This window comes from Thamnophis sirtalis, unplaced genomic scaffold (assembly GCF_051295495.1).
Source record: "Thamnophis sirtalis isolate CommonGarterSnake01/CBP01778 unplaced genomic scaffold, rThaSir2_p1.2 scaffold_6, whole genome shotgun sequence".
NCBI classification, from domain to species: domain Eukaryota; kingdom Metazoa; phylum Chordata; class Lepidosauria; order Squamata; family Natricidae; genus Thamnophis; species Thamnophis sirtalis.
Window position 1 is genome coordinate 119,125,380 of NW_028261386.1, and position 10,955 is coordinate 119,136,334.

Consider the following 10,955-nt stretch of genomic DNA (forward strand, 5'->3'; position numbering starts at 1 on the left):
TAACTCTTGGTTTGTAAACTGATAACCAAAACACACAGAGTACTTGTTTGGTATGTCATGAGTAAAAACACATTGGTTTAGTCCACGAGTGTCAAACTCGATCACATCATGTGACATATCGTGACATTTTTTGCCTTTGCAGAGCTACGTTGGGTGTGGATTGCGTGTGGCGCATCTGGCTGATGGGCTACCAGTTTGACACCCCTGGAACTTTAGTCTGACATGTGAACCAAGTGAGAGTGTTCAAAGACTACCCCCTTTTAGAAACAACCTACAAAATATATGATAGGAAAACGGGCAATAGATCATTATAACTTGTGCAGACCATTTTAGCTGAATGAGGTTAGATTCGGACATTAGTCTGCCCTGATAAAATTCTTCTCTTTGAAGCTGCTGGTGACCACATGGAAAACTTTCAGTTTTTATTGGACTATGCCAAAGGGCAAAAGGCCTACATTCTCTATCTGTTTTGGTTTTGATGCTGCATATTTTCGGTGGTTGCTATTTATACTTTAAGTATTTAATTCTTTGCACTTGACCCTCTGTACTGTATATTTTATATGAAGTATTTATTTATTCAGAAAATATAAATATATAATTCTTATTGGGAAGTATGATGTAAATAGTGTGTATATCCATATACGAATGAATATCTATCTCTCATCTCTTATCTCTCTTATCTCTCTCTCTTTCCCTCTCATCTATAAAATCTTATTCTCACCCTATTGTGTCTTCCTCAATCTCAGATCCTGTAGCAGACCCCTGGGAGTTTGAGGATTTTAGCAGTTCCTAGCACTGTACTCTTCTGGACAGAGAGCTCTGATGTCCCTCCTGGGAACTATGGGGGCCATTTTCCCAGCTTAGGAGTTACAGCCCCAGATGTTACTACTACCATAGACCATTTTAGCCTTGAATTTCCACATTCTCATCAAATCCTTCTTCAGGCCCTGGTGTTTTGTTTCTTTCCAGTTTCTCACACTCCTTCTTCCCAATGTTGTTGTCACTTGGCACTTTTTCCACCCTTCCCTAGAAAGGGCTGATGGGAGATGGAAAACTGGTCAAAAACTATTCAGATATCTTGGGGCCAATGATGGTTTCCTGAGGCAAGGGTGAACCAGTATGATAATTGCATTGGCCCTTATTAAGTTCCCAAGGTGGTTGTTACCATTACCATATTCCATTCTTAACTCTAGTGCCCAACCATTTCGGGAGTCATAATATGGAATGAGTTTTACAGAAAAACTGTAAAACTTGCATTTGATAGCACTGAAAATGTGAAATAGGATTCATGGAGCTTAATATTATTGTTTACAAAAAGCTTACCTGGGGAAGGATTTCATAGACATATTTTGAAAGGTTGGTTATGGTAGGAACCAAGTTCTTGATAGCTGTTGTGAATAATGCAACCGATGATGCACATCTGAAGTCGTGTTGCATCTCCATATCTTTTATTACTAATATATTGATAAAGTGCATAAACTTAGCTAGGCTGCATCCTGACTGAATCAGTGGCTAGCCTTGCTTTCTTCCAAGTTGACTTATTTTTAATTTTTAAAAATAATTTTTAATAGTAAAAATGCAAAATCCATAGTGTTACGTATGTACAGATGTCATAAATCTACATCACTTTTCATTTTCGCCGTGGATTGGCTAGAATCTATATCAGTTTTCATGCTCGCCACCGATGAATGAGCACAGAAGCGCACCGACAAAAGAGCGCCGACAGAAGCATCATTATGGTTAAGGTAAGGGTTAAGGTAAGGGTTAGGGTTATGTTTAGGGTTATGTTTAGGGTTAGGGTTAGGGTTAGGGTTATGTTTATGTTTCTGTGCTCATTCGTCGATGCGCTGTCGACTTCGCAGTTTTATCGCCACAGTTTTGTTGGCGTGCTGTTGTCGGGCGCGCATTTGTCGGGTCACATTAGACCGGAGGTGTCAAACTCACGCTGTTGTCACATGATGTATCACAACTCCCCCCCATTTGTTAAACTGGGGTGGGTGTGGCCAGGGAGTGACGCATCTGCCCATGGGGCATGAGTTTGACACCCCTGCACTAGACTAAACGTGTTTACATAACGAAGTCAGGTTCTGGAACCAATTCTTTAACATCAGGAGAATAAATTTCTTTTTCTTTTCTTTTCTTTTTTGTGCTGTGCCCTCTTTGTCAAAGAGTTTTGACAAAAGTCTTCCTGAGATGACAAATTCCATGTTGGGAAAATAATTTAGTGTTGTTTGTCTTTGCAGGCTATCCACATGTTCCCTCCTGTATTTCATCTGAGCATAAGCACTGGAATTGACACCCCATCTCCCAAGTTCACTACCAAGAGTTTGCTCTTCCCCTGTCTGTCTGTCTGTCTATCTGTCTGTCTGTCTGTCCATCCTGTCCTGTCCCATCCCGTCCCGTCCCGTCCCGTCCCGTCCCGTCCCGTCCTGTCCTGTCTGTCTACTGTGGAACAACCTAAGACATTTGGAGGCTCACCGAACGATCTGGAAGTCTCAGAAGGCAGGAATGAAACCAAGGAATAAACTCTTTCAACAAGATACCCTAACCCTAACCCAAAAGCAAAAAAAAATAATAATGGACAAAAATACATACATAGTTGGAAAAAATAGTAAAACAACATATGAATTTGAAATCAGAAATATTCTTGTTTGACATTTTCCTGGATAAGCACAATAAAGGGAATGCATATCTGATTTTACATGTACTGACTGCAGCTAGAATTGTATTTACACAACAAAGGGAAAAGCGAAGAGATCCCTAGAGATGAAAATGTGATTAAAAACATATTAGAATGTGCAGAAATGGATAGGCTAACACTTACAATTAAGGAAAAGAAAGAAACTGAATACTTTTTGATCTGGGATTTATTCTATCAATGGTTAACTGATAAAAACATGAGTTAGAAACAGGGAAATATAAGGAAAGAATCAATGATATAAGGGACGTATGTTAAAATGGTTAAGTGAACATCGTCACCCTCACCATTATTATTATTAATATCATTATAGAATCCATACTAATGTAATGAACACTGTTGTAAATATTTTTGATTACTATCTCCTAAAACCATTTGGACCCAGACAACACACTGTTTAATTGAAAATGGAATGTTTATATGTTATAAAAAAAAAAAAAACTTGATGGGTGGAAAAAACCCAAGATGCCATGAAGAGACTGACTTCCAGGAAGAGAAAAGATGACACAGAGGGAGTTTTTATGCAAGGCAATATAACAGCAGAGAACAACCAACAACCAATGAGTTACCGACTGGATGACACCGCTATCTCCTGGATGACCAATCATTTTTGTGTAAGCAGAATATTTCGCTAATGCAGCGAATCAGTAATCAAAAAAACTCCACAAGAGAACTGTGACCGGTTTTTATTTTTTTGTTTTTATTTTTTTTTAAGATATCTTCCTTGTGAAGTAATCGCATTCTGTTACAGGGTTTGGACTTCTCCTCCTGCACACCCATTATCTGCCACCTTTTGGATCCTGGCTCACTCTTTTCCTTTGTGCCACAGGCTAGGAGAGGCAAATCCTTGGCATTGAGTCCGGAGTATCCCTATGAAGGCCGTATTGGCAGCCAGCAAGAAGAGATGATTGCCTTGGCTTTGAAAGACTGAAGTGATGACAGCAGCCTGTAATTAGAGAGCCATGTTCTTGCCCCAGGCTGAGAATTGTTTTCTGTTTGGTTTTTTTTAAAGGAATTTTAGGAAAAGGGGAAGGAGGGTGAATTCAAAGGAGAGCACTGACGTTTAATAGTGTAAATACATACAATGCAATCGAGCAATATTATTGCACACATATTTTAACCTGAAATACGATCTAAACAAACGTCGACACTTTTAAAGGTTTTGTCAGAAAAGGAGACACTTGCTGTTTATAAATATCTCTAGTGAACTTGTACTTCATGTCTTCTTCTATTAACTTCTATAACTGTATGGAGTTCAGATTCTAGGTGATATCATGCGGGGATTTTCAGATCTTTTATTCTTCTCTGTTTATGGAATGTCAAAGGTGGCACAGATAGTGTCACTTTTCATTTAGAATTTTTCTGTTGTTTCTCTCCTGCTGGGGATTTTTATTTCTTTGCCTGACCTACATACACAATCTTCTAAGGAGGGAAAGATGGGAGAGTAGCTGCACGATGCTTTTTATAGCTGCACGATGCTTTTGGTTTTCAGGTGGTCCTCAACGCGCGGCCATGATTGAATGGTGGAAGCGGAGGTCATGCTGATTGTTAAGCAGGTCACCGTTGACAGCACTTGATTTTTGATTCTTTTGTAGAGGTTGTTAAGCAAACACTGGGGTTGTTAAACAAACACCGCAGCCATGGTTCTTTCAATAAATCCCATTTTCTTCACCAGGTGTGAAAATCACTTCACAGTGATTTTATTCACTGGGTGCATTTTGCTGGAAACTGAAAGTAAAGAACAGAAAATGCCCCCCCAAAAAACAAACCCCAACAATTGCCGTCACATGACCGTGGGATCTGCAAACAGTCGTAAATGGGACCCAGTTGCCAAGCACGCAAAATATCATAGTGTGACTGTGGATGGGTGCATGTTGCTGTTGGAACTCTAGAATTGTGTCATAAGTAGCAATAGGGAGGTCCATTGTAACTTGAATTGGTCACTATGCGACCAGTCATTAAGCAAGGACTATCTGTAGTAACTCCAAGGTAAACCAGTTTACAAGCTCATTTTTTTTTGTCTAATAGGACACCTTCAATTCTATGGTAATCCCATAGCAGAGAACTGGAAAGTAAGATAAAATGAGTAATGGGAATAGAGTTGGGCTTACTAATGCATCCGATGAAGATGAGACGGAAAGGCTTAAGGGAAAGGCTGAGAGATTTGAAAAGAATACCTCATAGATGGACAGGTTTGAGTTCCAGTCACAAGAACTAAGAGATTAGATGTTATGAAATGTTCTTCCAGTTTACCTCCTCTTGAGTGTCATTTATACAAGTCATTCAACTGAGATGGGTGACTGTTGTGACTCAGCAGAAGTTTGCTGTGAGTTGAGTTGGGATGCAAGATTAACAATGCAGCTGGGGCTCGTTAGTGGCATCTTCTGGTGATAAAAGAACGGATGGTGCCACACCCTGGTTGCAGGAGTCAACGTTCATTCATTCGTTCATCATTCATCGGTTGTGGTTTGTTTGTGAAAGACACTTGGAGAAGTGATTTGCTTTCTGTTACCCTGATTCAAGGAGACACTTGGAGAAGTGAATTGCTTTGTAAGAGTTTTGTTTTGCATTCTGTTATCTTCTGGTCAGAGACTTTATTTATGTTTATTTTTGGGCTCGCAGCCAGTCTGAGCCGAGGACTGATAAAGTTCTTTCCTTTTAAGTTTGTCTGCCTGTCGTCTGTTAACGAGCGAAGAAGGGGGGACAGAACAGGTGACTATAGAAACTGAATAAATAAATAAGCTTGTCTTAGTTGGCTATCAAATAACAATACTGAAGCACCAGACAAGGCTGCTAATTATGTCAATGTTAATTTTCATCAATAATGGTGAGTGTTATCACATTTATCTCCTACCTTCATAATATATTGTGCCAAAATAAATTATGCCCAAATGCTCCTTGCATGATATCTCCATTTAACATTTATTTTGAAATATATTTTATATCCTCAAAAAGTTGTTTTGTGGTATACCTGTTGTTGTATACCTGTTCCCTATCTCTAGTTCAGCTTTTCAATGAATTCCTTCTATATCACTTGAGTTTTTATAGGATCCTGGTATTTGTTCCAGCAAAAATAAAATAAAAAGAAGCAGCGATTTGCTTCTCAGACTCAGTAAGGAAATCCATGTTTTTAACCTAATTTTTTAAAAAACATAATAACAGTGCCATTTTAGCAATAAAATAGCACTTAGATTTCTACACTGCTTCACAGTGCTTTTCAGCCTTCTTTAAACAGATTACAGAGTCAGCATATTGCCCCCAACAATCTGGATCCTAATTTTACCAACCTTAGAAGGATGGAAGACTGAGTCAACCTTGAGCCAGTGAGAATCGAACTGCTGGCAGTCAGCAAAATTAACCTGCAATACTTCATTCTAACCACAGCTCCTTTTAGTTGGGTATATTAAAGGTTTTGCCTTACTATGGATACTACACTTTATTAATATAGTATAGTATCCCAATGATTTGCTCATGTTCTTCTATGTATCATCCATATGCAGTTCATTCAAGTAATATTCACTACATTGATTTTGCCAGCTCAGAGTTGAACAAACAAGCAAAATGATGCAGAAGACACTCTACCATAATGAGCAATAGATTAATCATAATGGCCTTTGAGAATATTCTTGAGAGATAGGAGGAGGAGCATCAGTAGACTAGCCAATGGACAGATAAGAGGCAGCTTAGCCCACAAAAGAAATGGGACAAGGCAAACATCTCAGAAGAGACTATTAAGGTGAGAACTCAAAGTACTTTGAGACTTGAAAGATTCTGTTACTGTAATCTTACAAGAGAGCCAGTTTGGTGTAGTGTTAGCAACCAAGAGACCATGAGTTGTGCTACCATCTTAGGTATGAAACCAGCTTGGTGATTTCTAAGAGAATGGCAAGAGCAAACTACTTCTGAAATCTTGCCAAGGCAACCGCAGGGATTTGTGCCTGGAGTCAACGCTGACTCGAAGACCCCAACACAAAATTAAATGTCATAATAAAGTTAATGTTAGTACTCATAGTTGGTGCTCCTTGCCTGGAATACCTCTAAGGACTGGCAGGAACTTCTCTGCCAGGATTATTCTACCATGAGGGTACAATTCTTCTAATATCCTAAAGGTGCTTTTTCAGGAGGCAATTGGACTTTCTTATTTTTTCTTTTGAAGACTTTTCACTTCTCATGCAAGAAGCTTCTTCGGCTCTGACAGGATGGTAGGGAATGGAAGGTGTTTCCTCATTATCCCACTATTCTGTCAAAGCTGAAGAGGCTTCTTGGATGAGAAGAACCTGGGTACTTGAGAGACCGCCTGCTGCCAATTACCTCCCAAAGACCTGTCAGATCTCACAGGGTCAGCCTCCTCCAGGTTCCGTCCACCAGCCAATGCCATCTGGCTACTACCCGGGGGAGGGCCTTCTCTGTAGCCCTTTGGAATGAACTCCCCACGGAGATCCGGACCCTCACCTCTCTCCAGGCCTTCCGGAAAGCCGTCAAAACCTGGCTGTGCCGGCAGGCCTGGGGTTGATGAGTTCCCCTCCCCTCTCGACTGATATGGCTGTGTGATTTTTGTGTATTTTAATTATGTGTACTGTTATTTATGTTCCCTTTCCCCCCTGAGTTGTTCGCCGCCCTGAGTCCCTCCTGGAGAAGGGCGGCATACAAATAAACCAAATACAATACAATACAATAGAAGCGAAACCTCTTCAAAAGAAAAAAAAAAGGAAGTCCAGTTGCCTCCTGAAAAAGCACCTTTGGGACAACCATGACCTGGATGACTGAGAATCTCTACAGATTTTTAATTATTCTAATGCAGTGGTTCCTAAACTTGGCAACTTTAAGACTTGTGGACTTCAACTCCCAGAATTCTCCAGCCAGCTCTGCTGAGTTGAAGTCCACAAGTCTTAAAGTTGCCAAGTTTGGGAACCACTGTTCTAATGGTATTGCCCAATTTTACCTAATGATTTTTCTTAGATTTGGTTTGGCTTCTTTGGTAAAATCTCCAGTATACATTGCTGAACTTTCACTCCTTCTTCCCCTCTAGACCTTTGAAATATGTCGGGCTGTTTTGTCCAGTTTTCCTCTAATTCATGCAGAACATGCCTTGGAAGCATCAAGCTTCTGTCCACAGAACAGTAAATCTGTGCCAGAGGAAGCCTCTGGCCATTCCCAGACATTGTTTATGAAGAGAGTTCAAAGGGAACTCAGCCAGCTGTCTTAGCTGTTTGTGTTATTCCTCTCCCTTGCCCCCCAGTTGATTTTTCACATTTTCCACTCCTCAGAGAAACATATCCTTCAGGCATCCTACAAAGCCAACTCTTTACTCAGTTTTCTTTCCTAGGGAGCATTTCTGACCTGCCCAGCATCTCTGAGTACCAGATGGCTCGGTTGGCCAACTTTTGGATGTGCATCTTCCATTTCCTTTTTGGTGTGTCCCCAGGTTACAAAAAAAAATAAAAAAATAACAGTCCTCTAGGAAATTAGCCTTGGTGGAGACTGCTAGGAAGACGGAAGACGGGACTCACATTTTAAGTTTTATGAAAAATAAAAGTATTTGAATATCCCATTTAGTCTTGCTGTTATTCTAGACAAGCTTTCCCCAGTCTAGTCCCTTCCAGCTGGCACCAAAGGAGACCAGGTGATAGGAAGCTGATTAATACCAGTTCCTGGTGCTTTTTGGTTTCAAGTACCTCCAAAAAAACATCTTTGTATTTTCATGAAGTGAAAAAGAATACTTGGCATTTACATAATGCACATGGATCTCTTCAAAGCTACCCGTTAATAGCAGTTTTATTGGTCTGAATTAAAAAAAATCTCTAAAACAGGTCCGTTTTGTTATAAATCTACAAGACATTTCCGCACCACTACTGCTTTAGCTCCCTAACTCCTCAAAAGCAATTCAAAGTTGATCTGAACCAATGATCAACTTTACTGCGAGAAAGCAAGGAGCATAATTCAGTGGTTATCTTTCAACATTTTAGGTCATGTTGTATCTACTAAGGTATATCTGTATTTCTTTTTTTTTTAATAAATATTTTTTATTTCCATTTTCATTTTCATAACACACACTCACATGTATACTATACATAGCCCGTATCATATAGTATTAAATAATAATTACATCAGTTCCTCTTGTCAACAATGCCCAGAAAAATAGAAACCCATTATAGCTCTTCTGCTCTCCATACACCTCTTTCTTCTACCACCCTCCAACTTTCTATCTTCCCTCCATCATCCTTTCCTACTCTACTTCCCCTCCCTTTCTACTGCTCCTCTCTCTACAATCCACTCCTCCTTATCCTTCTCATCGTCCCCCCTTACCCTCTCTCCTATCCTTCTCTTCCCATCTTTCTTCTCCCTTCTGTTTCCCATTCCTCCTCTCATTGGTGTATTTTCGCTACATGTCAATATGCTTAACATATCCTAGTTTTAAATAATAATAATAATAATAATAACAATAATAATAATAGTAATGAAAATATAAGAGAAAAGGGTTCCACCACAAAACCGCGGAGGACAAAATCACGCTCGACGAAAGCGCGCATTTGACGTCATCACAGCGCGATGAAAACATTGTGCTGTGATCGAAAAATGTAAAAATAAAGCAAAAACCTTACCCTAACCCACCCAAACCTAACCCTAAACCTAACCCTAAACCTAACCCTTAACCTAACCCTAAATCTAACCCTAAACATAACCCTTAACCTAACGCTAAACCTAACGCTAACCCTTAACCTAACGCTAAACGTAACCCTAACGCTCTAAACCTAACCCTAACCCTTAACCTAACCCTAACCCTAACCCTAACCCTAACCCTTACCTTTATGTGAATCGGCTTGCTTTAATTTTAATTTTATTTCAATTTTTAATTTTTTTCGTCGTGCTGTGATGACGTCAAATGCACGCTTTCGTCGAGCGCGATTTTGTCCTCCGCGGTTTTGACGGGTCACGAGAGAAAAGAGTATACATGTGGAGTCACATTACATTAAAATCTAACACGTCTCGTCAAACCTGATATATATCCCTCCCCCCCACCCTCCCCCCCCAACCTTCCCCCCCCCCCCCCGACTTCCCAGAACCCCTACACGGTATAGATTTTTAACAAAAACAGTCTAAAATATATTGGAAAAAAGAATAAAAAATTGATAACATGTATATCTGGTATATCTGTATTTCTGTATGTGTGATGAGAGGAAACAAGATCTTCAAAGCACTATTGCATTAAATGTCCTAGAAAAGAATATAACAGTGTAAGGGTTGGAAGGGAAGTTAAAAATAATATTTAATTAGTAATCTCTTTTAGCGCAGGAGTATACTTACTCCACTGTCACTAACATCTTGAAAGAACACTACAGTATCACCCCAAATCTTTACTGAGAGGGGAAAGAAGCGGTTAACTCTGCCAACCATTAGGCGCTACGCTGTTCCCCCAGGACAGGATCTCTGATGGTTACAAATTGGGATTGTTGTTTGTGACCTCAAATAATTTTGGCCTGGTTTGTTTTAATTGTGATTTTTAATTTTGCCTGCTACTCAGAGTCACTTTTGTGAGACTGATAGCAATCGATATTGTTTCAATCGATCAATTGCTGCTATCTCTGCCAGTTACTTGACTGTGTAGTGGATAATACCTAATAGATTTTAAATGCTCGAGGCTGCCTTTGCATGTTGAAATAAGAGAGAAATACTAATTTAACATCAACATAGCTTAATGACAATTTAAGCTGGTCTTACCCATGAAGTGAAATGCACACAACATCATGCGGTTACAGACAGGCATGAAATGCTCTAATCTTCGCTACCGGTTCGTAACTGGGAGCCCGCGCATGTGCGGTACTTCTACACATGCATAGAACCTTCTGCGCATGTGCAGAGCATCTGTGATGATGTCTGGGCGGGTGGGGGAAGCCTCCCGCTGCCGCCACTAGCAGTTCGCCCAAACCAGGATGAACTGGAAGAATAGCACCTCTGGTTACAGACAAAAAAATGTTGCTGGGCATATTTGTGCCATGGATATGGGCAAGCATAGAATCTTAGTGTGATTATATATATATATATATATATATATATATATATATATATGTATGTATGTATGTATGTATGTATGTATGTATGTATGTATGTATGTATATATATATATATATATATATATATATATATATATATATATTTGTGCTGATAAATAAATAAAGGGAGACTAGTATAGATCTATTTCAAGCTATTTAGCTCTCATCAGCTAGCCACCTAATGGCTAAGAATTCTGCCTAGTATG